Here is a 13,860-nt window from a genome sequence, read left to right on the forward strand (position 1 = left end):
GCTACCGATCCGTCTTCTGTTGTATTCCTTTCATTTGTTTCAGTCCAACGTTTCTTAATGCTCCCTCTGCCTCTTAACAGTCTTCGGTTCCTTCAATTTATACAGAACACATCTCCTTGATTTCCTTCTTTTTGCAATTTCTTCACTTCTTATGTACATTTCATAATCAGTAAATCACTTGAGAGTCCACATCTGCCGCTTGAAATGACTTACAGTTAAAAATCTGGTTTCGAAATCTCTCCCTTATTATATAATCAATCTGAAACCTTCGAGTGTCCCCATTTCTCTTCTAACTATATATAAACTTCTTTCGTGATTCTTAACCAAGCGTTAGCAATTCTACCAGATGACTTGTTCTTTTAGTCCTTTTTTCCTTGTCCATATTCTCCTAGTATGTTTCTTTCTCTTTATTTTCCTACTACCGAATTCCCACATCACATTTAAATTTCCAGTTTCCTTAGCTATCTAAATAATTGCTCCTACCTAACCACACGTTCCATCAATCTCTTCGTCATTTTTGGAACTCGTTGGCACATAAACTGCATTACTCTAATGGGTTTTGACAGTAAGCCTAATCAGTCCTTCCGAGGAGCATTTTTTTTTTCAAATTTCTTCACATTTTTGCTGAAGCCATTTTGCCTTACTTTCCCTGCACTTCCTACTTTTTATATTACTAAGTGAAATATTTCTATTGGAGTATGTTCCTGAACATTTTTGCACCACCTCCTTTCGTCGATCAATTGAAATATTTCTTCTGTCATCCTAGGTTTCCTCGCAGTTATCCTCCTTGTACCTATGTTTGTCCGTCCAGCTTCTATGGCTGCCATTTTTAAAGATGTCCATCCCTCTTCAACTGAACTGTTGTACTCATTATCGCAGTATATCTAACCTCAGAGGACGTGAAACGCATCTCCTGCTTCTTCAGTACTTCAGTGTCCCACTTCTTCGTACACTGATTCGTCCGAACGAGTCTTGTAAGTTCCAGCGCTCTTCGTCATTACTACATGTTGATCGGGAATCACATCAGTTCCCGTGCAGCCCTCATAATACAATATCTGATTCCGAAATCTCTGTCTGACCGTGCTGTAATCCAGCTGGACTCTTCAAGTGTCTTCGCGCCTTTTCCTAGTATACCAGCTCCTTTTGTGATTTTTGTACAGTGTATTCATTATTACTAAATTAGGTTATCATTTCCACTTACATACTGAATTACCCGTTCACTGTCCTCGTATGCTTTCTCCATCCCTTCAACTTCTGCTTGTGACGTCGACATGTATATGTTGTTGTTGTTGTTGTGGTCTTCAGTCCAGAGACAGGTTTGATGCTGATCTCCATGCTACACTATCCTGTGCAAGCTTCTTCATTTTCAAGTAACACCCTACATCCTTCTGAATCCGCTTGGTGTATTCATCTCTTGGTTTCCCTCTACGATTTTTACCCTCGATGCTGCCCTTCAGTACTAAATTGTTAACCCCTTGATGCCTCAGAACATGTCCTACCAACCGATCCCTTCTTCTAGACAGGTTATGCGACAAATTCCTCTTCTCCCCAATTATATTCAGTACCTCCTCATTAGTTACGTGATCTACCCATCTAATCTTCAGCATTCTTCTGTAGCATCACATATCGAAAGCTTCTATTCTCTTCTTGTCTAAACTATTTATCGTCCATGTTTCGCTTCCATACATGGCCACACTCCATACAAATACTTTCAGAAAAGACTTCCTGACACTTAAATGTATACTCCATGTTAACAAATTTCTCTTCTTCAGAAACTCTTTTCTTGCCATTGATAGTCTACATTTTATATCCTCCCTACCTCGACCATTAACAGTTTTTTTCCTCCCCAAATAGCAAAACTCATCTACTACTTTAAATGCCTCATTTTCTAATTGGCATATATATATGAACTATTAATGTTGGCGTTGGTATGCTGTCGATTCTGAGGAGTACAACGCTATCACTGAACTGTTGCCTCTGCTCTGCTTTCCTATTTATAACAGACCCTACTCTCACTATTCCGGTTTCTGGCGCTGTTGACATTACCATATATTCGCCTGACCAAAAATCGTTATCTTCTTTCTATTTCGCTTCTATGGTCTTTCTAGCTTTTCCCTTTTCACGTTTTCTAGCTTCCCTGTAACGTTCAAAATTCTGACATTCCTTGCTCCGATTCGTAGTGTATTATCCTTCCGTTGCTTATTCAGTCTTTTTCTCATGGTTACCTTCCCCTTTGTAGTGACCTTCCCGAGATCCAAATGGGGGACTAATGCGGAATCGTTTTCCAAAGGAGAGATAATCATGACACTTTCTTTGCACCATAGGCCACATGTCCTGTGGATACATACTGTCTGTCTTTCATGCAGTGGTTTCCGTTGCCTTCCACATCCTCATACTGTTGATCACAGCTGGTTCTTCCGCCTTTTAGGGACAGTTTCCCACGCCAAGGGCAAGAGCTTGTCCTAAAATCTATCCGCTCCTGCACCCTCATTGAGAAGGCCGTTGGAGAAGCTTCGGTCGGTATTGCTGAAGATTTTTAGTAAAAATTTAAGCAGTGGTTTGGTCGAACCCTTTCGGCAGGGCGTTCTGAATGCCGAAGACTACCTCTATACTACGTTTAACGATTTTGCGTGTCATGTTGCACAGGGGCCATTCCAATTTGCTCTGTATCGTTCCAGTTTTAGTATGTGTAAAGCCGAAGCGAGTACAACTGAGCGCAAAATGTAGACGTATGAATAAAATAAGATTAGCCAAGTATTCAAGGCTTACCAGGTGCAACAGGTGCCTTGAGAAATCAGCCTTAAGTGGGTGAGCCAGTCCCACGGTCTGTGAGAGCGACATTTGTGGAAAATTCCGGCTTGCGGCTCCCTACTGGACAAAAGACATATATTCGTACTCGTGTGAACGGTTTCTACCCATAATGGTGTAGTGGTGGTGGCTAAGAGAATGCGATAGGAGTGACTAAAGTTGCAAAATAATCCTCCTGCTAAGGATTACAAGCATGTCGATGATTTGCGAGAAATTTAAGCCTGTCAGGTACATCTATATCTACATGCATACCCATCCAGGCACCTTACGGTGTGTGGCGGATGGTACTTCTGCTCTTTTCCCCTCTCCCCTACACCACTCGCCAATGGCGCGAGAAAAGAATGATTGTCGTTAAAGCTCGGTATCAGATTTAATATCTCTGATTTTCATGTTCCGTATTTTTCGTGATAGATATGTAGAAGACTTAATATGTTTCTGTCTCATCCTGGAACGTACGCTCTCGGAATCTTAACAGAAAATTTCTCCGTGATACACAACTCCTTTATGGTAGCGTCTGCCAGTTGAGTTCGTTGATCATTTCCGTAAGAGCCTTGCGCTCAATTTTCGATCCCATGATGAAATATGCCGCTCTTTGTTACTCCTTCTCTATCTCTTTTATTAATTCAACTCGATAAAGGCCCCAGACTGCTGAGGAATACTCAAGAATTGATCGTACAAGCATTTTGTATATCACTTCTTTCGTGGATGAATTACATTTACTTACTATTCTTCCAATGAATCTCGCCTGTTTACGGACCCATTAATGTACCAATTATGAGTTATCCACAGGTCTTCCTGTATTTCCCCGTAGTCATCTGGCGTTACAAACTTTATACAGATAACAGCGACGCTGTCCTCCAGATTATGTTCACTGCCGGAAAAAAATGCAACGCTCTCAAGGATTGTGTTGAGTGGCACGAGGATGAGGGTAATCTGCTCACACTGAAGGGTTGTACCGTCTGTGATTCATTTGCCACGGTCATCGGCGATCAGAAGGCTTGTCAGAGCGCCCCGACACCAACGTTCCTCCAGGACGGCTGACAAGGTCTTTGAAACTATCTGGTGGGCAGAGCTTCTTCGCCATCGCCACATTGCCTTTTGCCACACGACTTCGTAGATTAGTACGTCAACCACAAACGAAGCTCCAACCAGGAGCCTCCGAACATGAGCCCACGGATTCATCACGACTTACTTATCCCGACCGCTGAGGCATGTAAGTAACAAGTAGCAAGTTAATACGTACTTAAGACCGTCACTGCTTATAGTGATACCATAATTAACGGATTTTTCTCGATGGTGTTCTGCATCGCACCTCTATGAGCCTGGCAATGGGAAGCAATGTAAGTGGTTTAATTCGCACCATAATCAACAGATACATTCCAATGCCCTTGACACAATATTTCAGTATGCAATTTCCGCTCCATAATGTAGTTTATTGTCCTCTCTTATAATAATACTGTCCTCCCTTATAGTAATTACAAGAGCTTCATTTGAATGATGCTGTCAATATTAAGAATGTTGTTTTAATTCTAACCAGAATTTGTTGTCCAATATTTTAAATGCATGCTTCTGACCGCTAACTTTATTTAACTGCTTGGTGAAAATGACACAGACAATTTTGGGTATGTGTAGGTACTTTTCTTAAGGTATAGTCTATTATCCGGAGGTGCCGTTCTATGGCTGAACAATACGTTTGGATCGCATTCGATGTCCTCTCTCAAATAATAAGGTCAGTTAACTTGAAATACAAGAGCAGAAGTGCTTTCTTAACAGCACACAAAGTTCCTCTTTACATGCTAGTCAAACCTATAATTGTTACAATGTTCAGCTCATATGGTTAAAAGAAGAGCAAGTGATGACTCGTGTAGACGCAGCCGGGATCCTTGCGCTGGTCTGCAGCCAAACGGCGGTAATGATGAATAGGCAACACTCTTTCAGTAGACAAGCACTGTTGCTACCAATAAGTAACGTTAAACCGTTCATTGCCAAACACTGTTAAAGAACTAGAGACTATTTGTCAACGTTGTTTTCTATCTACCAATAACCTATTCGGTAAAACGAGATATTTACTTTCGTTCCAAAGAAGAATTATTAGCTTTACAGCTACAGTGTTTTTGACTCTCAGTTCACTATATTTTACAGCTCTGCAAGCAATGTTCCATATTATACTTAAAGTGGTCCTGTGAAAGGAAACGATGACTTGTAATTTTTTCTATGCATTAAAGCACAATCTAAAAGGCTGTTTGGATGTGACACAACTGCATTCATTTTCTACCAGGTTTTGAACACAGATCTGCCGCTTATATATAAGTCCTAAGGTACGCAACCAGTTAGCAAAGTCTGTGCTTGCTAACAGTTATTCGCTCCAGATCTTCTTGTCTTTCAGTTAGCCAGGCGCTTACCAAAATGCAAGAAACAATATAATTTCGACAAGTGGATTTCCACAGATGTTACACATTTAAAGACAGTCATGTTGAAAAGACTTACAGCTGCCGAGATAAATCATTTGGCTTTGATACCAATTTCTATCAGACATTATCATACTCAGGCACAAGAACCATTATTTTTAGCATTACTATGCCGAAGCAATCATGAACGACTAGTGAAATAATCTGTTACAGTTTAGTAGATTTCTGTGTTTTGAACACGAGTTTCTTTGAGAAATAAAAGTTCACCCTTCCTTAATGTTGAATCGTTTTAAGAAATGTTAGACTTTACAAAACCCGGTGCCAGTCTTACATTCTGATGTTATAGGCAGTTACATATTTTTCACATATTATTGACACTGATTCACCTGTAGTTATCCAATCCGATATTCAGGTTGATGCTTCATCATTTAGTATCCAGCAAGTATGTAGTAACGAAGGTCCACCACCATCTCCACAAGCGGTACTACGCTATGAGCCTGTGAAACGTGTAACACTACTGTTTGCCATGAAGTTTCATATGGCGAACACTGTTCCAGAGTGAAAATACAATTTGGAAGAGGATAATTATGGTTGAAAATATGTTTTGCTTTTTAAAAAGGAATTAAGTATCTGTGAATTTCTGACACTATTGACAATGCTTGAATTTCGTGGAAATATGGGAAACGCAAGCTCTAAGCGTACAATGGCTGGTGCGCCCGCCAGCAGAAACCTCTGCAGTGCTTCGAGGATGCGGGATATCTCGCAACAGACACGCCCCCAACGTTGATATGCGAGGCACAGCTTTGTGCAGAATTTCGTACATTTTCCGAGTATACATAATTGTGGATTTACCTCGAACCAATTAAAAGGTTGAAGCTGATGCGCGAAAGGCTGTGCTCGTCATTTCGGGCGTGCCTCAAGGAAGTGTGTTAAGACCCTTACTGTTTATGTTTTGCAGATGACTTATCCGTGATGAAGCGCTGTCTGAAGAAAACTGCACAAATGTCAAATCATATCTTGACTTTCAAGTGGTGGAAAGAGTGGAACCTTAGTTAGATGTTTGGGAATGTAGAACTGGTTAAGCAGTTGGCAGACCGATTCATTGGTGGAATACTGGGGAAATGGGATCAGTCAACAAAAGCGATTTCTTACAAAACTCTCGTGTGACCCGTCCTAGAGTTTGCTTGTGACCGAACCCACCAGTTGCAGTTTTATTTTTCCTTGAAATGCCACGACCGGTTTCGGCCTCCAAGGCCACTTCTCCAGCGGCTACTTGTCTATCGTCGTGACACGAAGACCAGTCGAGGCATTTAAGATAAAAATAAAAATAAAAGTGCAACCGGTGAGTTTGCTCCATTGCCACTCAATAGTACAGTTGTGCAATCTGCCCCACGGTGGTCCATAAGGTGGATGAAAAACCCATCGTTGAAAATTTCTCACCTTTTTGGGCTTACCACAGATACTGAACATACACAAATTAGTGCAGCACGAAAGGTCCTAAGTTTATTTGACTCACTGGAGAGCGTTACATAAATTTTGAAGTATTTAAACTGGCGGACTCTTGAGGAAATTCGCCAACTATCTCGCGAAAGCTTACTTACGAATTTTCAAGAACAATTATTAAAGAATTTAGTAACCGACAACAGTCCCTTACGTATCTCTTCCGTAGGGATATGGAAGACAAGAATCAAACTAAGACTGTGTATATTCAACAGCGCACTTGACTCATTATTCCCGCTCGCCATAAACGAATAGAACGGGAAGAAACCACGTAGGAAAGTACTCTCTTCCACGAACTTCACAGTTGTTTTCAAATTATCGATGCAAGTCTAATGGTAATCAGCAGCACGAACTGTAAAACTCCAGCAATATTTTTTGCGCAGTGCTTCATGAGTCCTTACGTTGAGTAATACCAGGGCTGTTTTTTTCTGTTTCGAGCGAAGGTACCTGACGAGAAGCTGAAAGGATTTTCCGTGAGGGTTCGAATACTTGTTGCTTTCTTTTTTCATCTCTCGACGGAAACTTATAGGCGGCGGCTACTCCTCTTTGTCATCTTCTGTCCGTAATCAAGGTCGGGACACTTCAAGTGTAACGACAGCAAATTACCTACTTGCTGCTCTGTTTGCAGTTCAAGGCTGTGACTTGGAGAGGAACACTGTACTCTCAGGATGACTGCGTTCTTTTTTTCCTTTTTTTGTAGTGACTGACCTCGAGTTACCGTCTCCAGAGAATGCAGCTCATTTTGACTCACTGTTTTCGTCCCGCATATCAGAAGATTTCAATATCTTGCGGCCGCAGCTCGTGGTGTAGTGGTAGCGTTGCTGCCTCTAGCTCCTGGGGGTCTCCGTTTCGATTCCCAGCCACGTGGGAGATTTTCTTCGCTCGGGAACTGGGTTAGTATACTGTTCTCTTCAATTCACCTCATGTTCATAGACTCGCAAGTGCCGAATTGGCGTCAAGTGGAAAGGTTTGTATTAGACTGCCGAACTACCCCAGACGGGGTCTCCTCACGATACAATAGCTTGCGAAAAATACACTGGCAGAAAATCGCCGTATCAAGAAGGAGTTGTGCGACATGAACGAAAATTGGTAGGCGTGTTTCTATATCTGAATGATGATGTATATTCAAGTCTTGCGGCAGTCGCAAAAGGATGGCACTATTGGCGTCACTATTAGCATGCAAATCAGGTTTACAAAATTGTTAAGGCTTTTGTGGCCACTTGTTGAGAAACTGCCTATTGGCTTTTGTCTCGGGTTCTTCATCCGACGTTCGTCTGATGATTTTACTGACGTTTCGCCAGCACGAGTGGCTGGCATTGTCAAATCTTCACGCTCCACTGCCACTGCACGAATTTTGCATTTCAGTTCCCCATTTCCGGAAGACTCATCTTCTCGGACGAATCTACGTTTCGTAGGGTAAAGTAAACCGACACAGTGTAAGAATTTGGGTGTCATAAAATCCCGCCGTCATCATCGAAGAGATTCACCGAAACTGAACATGTTTTATGCCGTTTCTGTTCACAAAGTTTATGGACCTTTATTTTTTGCGACTGAAAGTTTAACAGGCATTTCATAAATGAACACGCTGCAAAATTGGTTGTTGCCTCAAATTCACGAAGATTCCAATGGTTTCATTTTTATACCGGGTGATCAAAAAGTCAGTATAAATTAGAAAACTGAATAAATCACAGAATAATGTAGATAGAGAGGCACAAATTGACACACATGCTTGGAATGACATGGCGTTTTATTAGAACCAAAAAAATACAAAAGTTCAAAAAATGTCAGACAGATGGCGCTTCATCTGATCAGAATAGCAATAATTAGCATAACGAAGTACAGGAAATGCTCAACATGTCCACCATCATTCCTCAACAATAGCTGTAGTCGAGGAATAATGTTGTGAACAGCACTGTAAAGCATGTCCGGAGTTATGGTGAGGCATTGGCGTCGGATGTTGTCTTTCAGCATCCCTAGAGATGTCGGTCGATCACGATACAGTTGCGACTTCAGGTAACCCCAAAGCCAATAATGGCACGGACTGAGGTCTGGGGACCTGGGAGGCCAAGCATGACGAAAGTGGCGGCTGAGCACACGATCATCACCAAACGACGCGTGCAAGAGATCTTTCACGCGTCTAGCAATACTTTGTTGTTGTTTTTTTTGTTATAATAAAACCCCATGTCATTCGAAGCATGTATGTCAATTTATACCTCTCTATCTACATTATTCCGTGGTTTATTAAGTTTTCAAATTTATACTGACTTTTTGATCACCCGGTATTTTTAGAAAGTATTACTTGATTCTCATTGTTGATTCTCCAGCAATTCTATTTCCCTCTAAAGCCGTTTGTCTTTCTGGTAATGTTAGCTTAAGTTATAGACAGCAAATACACAGTACGCCAGGATAATCAGTTTGTCATAACAATTCTTCGCAGAAAACTCATTTAACCGAAAACGTACACTAACACAGCATACCTACAGTGACTTGCCGTGCTTCAGAAAATTTGAGTCTCATGGACCACTTCCATAAAACGTACTAGTCTTTCAGCATTTTCTGGGGCTTTACTCGCAGTTTCTCTGATATACAGAAGCTCTCTTGTTTGACTGCATACTCCAGATAGCCCAGTATTCATTTCGTTATAGTCTGCCAGATCTCATGTCATGAGATCAAATATTTCATTTCTGCTCTTAATGTACTTTTTGTAGATTTGTGAATATAAAAAGAAGTGCCTTTCGCAGTTTAGGAATAACTGCTACATAATAACACAGAAGTAAATATTTAGTTCGCATTCACTACGTGTTACTCACATTCGTAGCGTCTTGCTGACTCGGGCGACAGATTTGTCGCTCAGTAGCTCGATACTGACGACGAATAGCGTACTGAACACCAAGGAACCAAAAAACGGGTTTGTCTGATATATGGAAGAGCGTACAGCAATGCTGAAGAACCTGACTTAAGCGGATGTTTTAAAACAGGGACCAGGTCCCCACCCCTCCCCACCCCCCACCCCAACCTCCCTCTCCGACCACCCACCCACCCAAAATAATATTTGCAATATTACAAGAACCAGTGTTAAGTGTGGTATCTAGGAATATAGTAGAACTCTTTAGGCAAGATTAGAATTACAGAGCGCACAGGGACGTTTAGGTAGTTATTCTACTTGCGCTACATACTTGAATGGAACCGGAAGATACCCTAATACGGGGTACAACGGGAAGCAACATCAGCCGCGCGCGTCACAAAGGTATGTAGAGTAGAGATAGATGTAGATGTAAATATATAGATGTAGATTTCATACTGCCCAGGTCGTCCTCCTTTTCCTTCCTATCGTACATCGAAGAAACTTTATTGTCGTCAACAGAGAACTATCAGATAGTGCTGCTAACCAAATCTGATAAACAGTATCTGTATCAAGATAGTGGACCACATCCGAAGTTGACTGATGTTCTGTTGAACGTTCGTCGCCAACTGCAGCTTGCGCGTTCTATTAGCAAAAATTTATTCGAACCAATAATGTGTCTGTGAAAATATTCTGCAACAAAAGACAAGATGTGACATTGTCGAACTTATTTCTGATACAGAGGAACACGGAATCTACTTTTGCAAGGCATTATGTGTGTAAACGAGCTGTGTTTCTTATGAGTGATGCTTTCCTGAGGAACTACTTTTTCTACAGGAACAACATGACGTTTAAGTTCATAATAAGCTGTAAGACTCTGCAACAGAGGGACGTGAGCGATTTGGGTCTAATTCTGTATACTTCCTCCATTTCCCCGCGCTCATTTTTCTCAAGGTTCAGTACATTAATCATAAGTATTGTCACGATGTGGGACAGGCAAAGGAAAACGAGACTAATGGGAAATAGTAAGTAAACTGTTAATTATTTCAAAAGTAGTCGCCGTAACTTCTAATATTAAAAGTAATCGCCGTAACTGTTAATACATTTATTCCACTGTGAGACAAGTGCCTTCATTGAAAAACATTTTCGGTTGGCTATGGAATCGTGATTGTACCCAGACGATTGCCTCTTCGTCCGAAGCAAATCGACGGCCACGTAAGTCTTTCTCCAGGGCTACAAAAATAGAAACACAGCGTGGGGAGATATCGTGACATTGTAGAGGATACATAAGGGCTTCTCGACGAAACTTCTGCAGCATACTCGAAACAGCCTTGGCAACAAGTGGGCAGCCATTAACCTGCAATAGAAGTATGTGGTATGCAGATAGAATAGCTAAGTCTCAGGATAAAATTAAAACCATATGGTCAGTCGTAAAGGAAGTGGCTGGTCTGCAGAGACTGGTTGAGGATATAGAATCAGTGCGTAGTGGGAATGTCCGTGTTATTGATAAGTCGCATATATGTACAGTATTTAATAATAACTTTCTGAATATAGCAGGTGAACTAAATAGAAATCTAGTCCCAACAGGGAATCATATAGCGCTCTTAGAAAAAAGTGTTCCGAGACTGTTACCTGAAATGCTCCTCCATGATACTGACAAGAGGGAGATTGAGTTAATAATTAAATCACTAAAGACCAAGAACTCTCATGGATATGACGGGGTATCTAGCAGAATACTGAAGTATTGTTCTATGTATGTTAGCCCAGTTCTCAGCCATATCTGTAACTTTTCCTTTAGGAGTGGTCGGTTTCCTGACCGATTAAAGTACTCGGTAGTGAAGCCACTTTATAAAAAGGGAGACATTGATAATGTTGACAATTTTAGACCTATTTCTATGCCATCGGTGTTTGCTAAAGTTATCGAGAAAGTTGTATATACAAGGTTACTGGAGCATTTAAATTCACATAATTTGCTGTCAAATGTTCAGTTTGCTTTTAGAAATGGTTTAACAAATGAAAATGCTATATTCTCTTTTCTCTGTGAGGTTTTGGACGGATTAAATAAAAGGTTGCGAACGCTAGGTGTTTTCTTTGATTTAACGAAGGCTTTTGACTGTGTTGACCACAAAATATTACTGCAGAAGTTGGACCATTATGGAGTAAGGGGAGTAGCTTACAATTGGTTCGCCTCTTACTTTAAGAACAGAAAGCAGAGGGTAATTCTCCGCAATATTGAGAGTGGTAGTGATGTTCAGTCCCAATGGGGCACTGTTAAGTGGGGCGTTCCCCAAGGGTCGGTGCTGGGGCCACTGCTGTTTCTTATTTATATAAATGATATGCCTTCTAGTATTACAGGTGATTCAAAAATATTTCTGTTTGCTGATGACACCAGCTTGATAGTGAAGGATCTTGTGTGTAATATTGAAACAGTAACAAATAATGTAGTTCATGAAATAAGTTCGTGGCTTGTGGAAAATAATTTGATGCTAAATCACAGTAAGACTCAGTTTTTACAGTTTATAACTCACAATTCAACAAGAACCGATATTTTGATCAGACAGAATGGGCATATTATAAGCGAGACGGAACAGTTCAAATTCCTAGGCGTTCGGATAGATAGTAAGCTGTTGTGGAAAGCCCATGTCCAGGATCTTGTTCAGAAGCTAAATGCTGCTTTATTTACCATTAGAACAGTATCTGAAATAAGTGACACTTCAACACGAAAAGTAGTCTACTTCGCATATTTTCATACGCTTATGTCGTATGGTATTATTTTTTGGGGTAATTCTTCTGATTCAAAAAGGGTATTTTTGGCTCAAAAACGGGCTGTTCGAGCTATATGTGGTGTAAGTTCGAGAACCTCTTGTCGACCCCTATTCAAAAATCTGGGAATTCTGACATTGCCCTCACAGTATATATTTTCTTTAATGTCGTTTGTTGTTAGCAATATTAGCCTATTCCCAAGAGTTTGCAGCTTTCACTCAGTTAATACTAGGCAGAAATCAAATCTGCATGTAGAATGCACTTCCTTGACTCTTGTGCAGAAAGGAGTGCAGTATTCTGCTGCATCCATTTTCAATAAGCTACCACAAGAACTCAAAAATCTTAGCAGTAGCCCAAACTCTTTTACGTCTAAACTGAAGAGTTTCCTCATAGCTCACTCCTTCTATTCTGTCGAGGAGCTCCTGGAAGAGCTAAAAAATTAAGCAAATTCCAGTGTTACATTGTTGATTGTCTTCATTTAAACTTACGACTTGTCACCTGAATATGTTTTTTTTATATTTCATTATATCTGTTTCTAATATCGTGTTATAATTTCATGTATTGACTCATTCCATGACCATGGAGACTTCTCCTTAATTTGGTCCCACGGAACAATAATAAATAAATAAAAAAAATAAAATGATGCCATCTGTTAACATTCCTGAGTTTTTAGAGTTGATGGCGCTCTTCAATTTTTGCAATATGTCAACGTACCGCTGTGTGTTAATCGTGGCGCCGTGTTTCAAAAAGTCAATGAGCATTGGGCCTTTGCAGTCAAGGAAAAAGGTCATCGTAACTTTAGTGGAGCTGGCGTGCCTTTTTGTTTCTACATCTACATGTACATGTATACTCCGCTAGCCACCAAGCTGTGTGTGGCGGAGGGCACAATTCGCGCCCAAGTCATATTTCCCCCCCCCCTCTGTTCCACTCGCGGATCGCGTGAGGGAAAAACGACTGTATGAGCGCCACAGTACGAGCTTCCCACATCTTTGAGTGGTGATCATTGCGCGATTTGAAAGCTGGTGGTAATAATATATGCTCTACATCCTCCGAGAAGATCGGATTTCGGAATTTAGTGAGCAGCCCATTCCGCTTAGCGCGTCGTCCGTCTGCAAGTGTGTCACACTTCAAACTTTCTATGAGATTTGTAACGCTCTCACGATGGCTAAATGTACCAGTCACGAATCTTGCCGCTCTTCTTTGGACCCTCTCAGTCTCTTGAATCAGATCCAACCGGTAAGGGTCCCATACAGACGAACAATACTCTAAGACTGGACGAAGTAACGTATTGTAAGCTATTTCCTTGTTGAAGGACTGCATCGCTTCAGGATTCTACCAATAAACCGCAATCTAGAATTCGCCTTGCCCGTTACTTGTGTAATCTGATCATTCCATTTGAGATCATTTCGAATAGTCACACCCAGATACTTGACGGACGTTACCGCTGCCAAAGACTGGGCATTTATTTTGTACTCGTACATTAATGGGGATTTTCGCCTTGTTATACGCAGTAGGTTACACTTACTAATATTGAGAGAT

At 41.0% G+C, this 13,860-nt stretch overlaps 1 protein-coding gene and 1 non-coding gene across 2 annotated transcripts in view; both read right to left on the reverse strand.

The window, feature by feature from the left end:
* The window catches only part of LOC126090105 (SEC14-like protein 2), a 317,955-nt gene that overhangs the window by 287,805 nt on the left and 16,290 nt on the right, over positions 1-13,860 (reverse strand). The gene's annotated exons all lie outside the window — the stretch shown is intronic.
* Positions 2,603-2,708, reverse strand: LOC126097290 (U6 spliceosomal RNA). Its single transcript, XR_007522101.1, has one exon. It is a non-coding gene; the product is annotated as a U6 spliceosomal RNA (small nuclear RNA).

The sequence above is a fragment of the Schistocerca cancellata genome, chromosome 1 (assembly GCF_023864275.1).
Source record: "Schistocerca cancellata isolate TAMUIC-IGC-003103 chromosome 1, iqSchCanc2.1, whole genome shotgun sequence".
Lineage (NCBI taxonomy): Eukaryota > Metazoa > Arthropoda > Insecta > Orthoptera > Acrididae > Schistocerca > Schistocerca cancellata.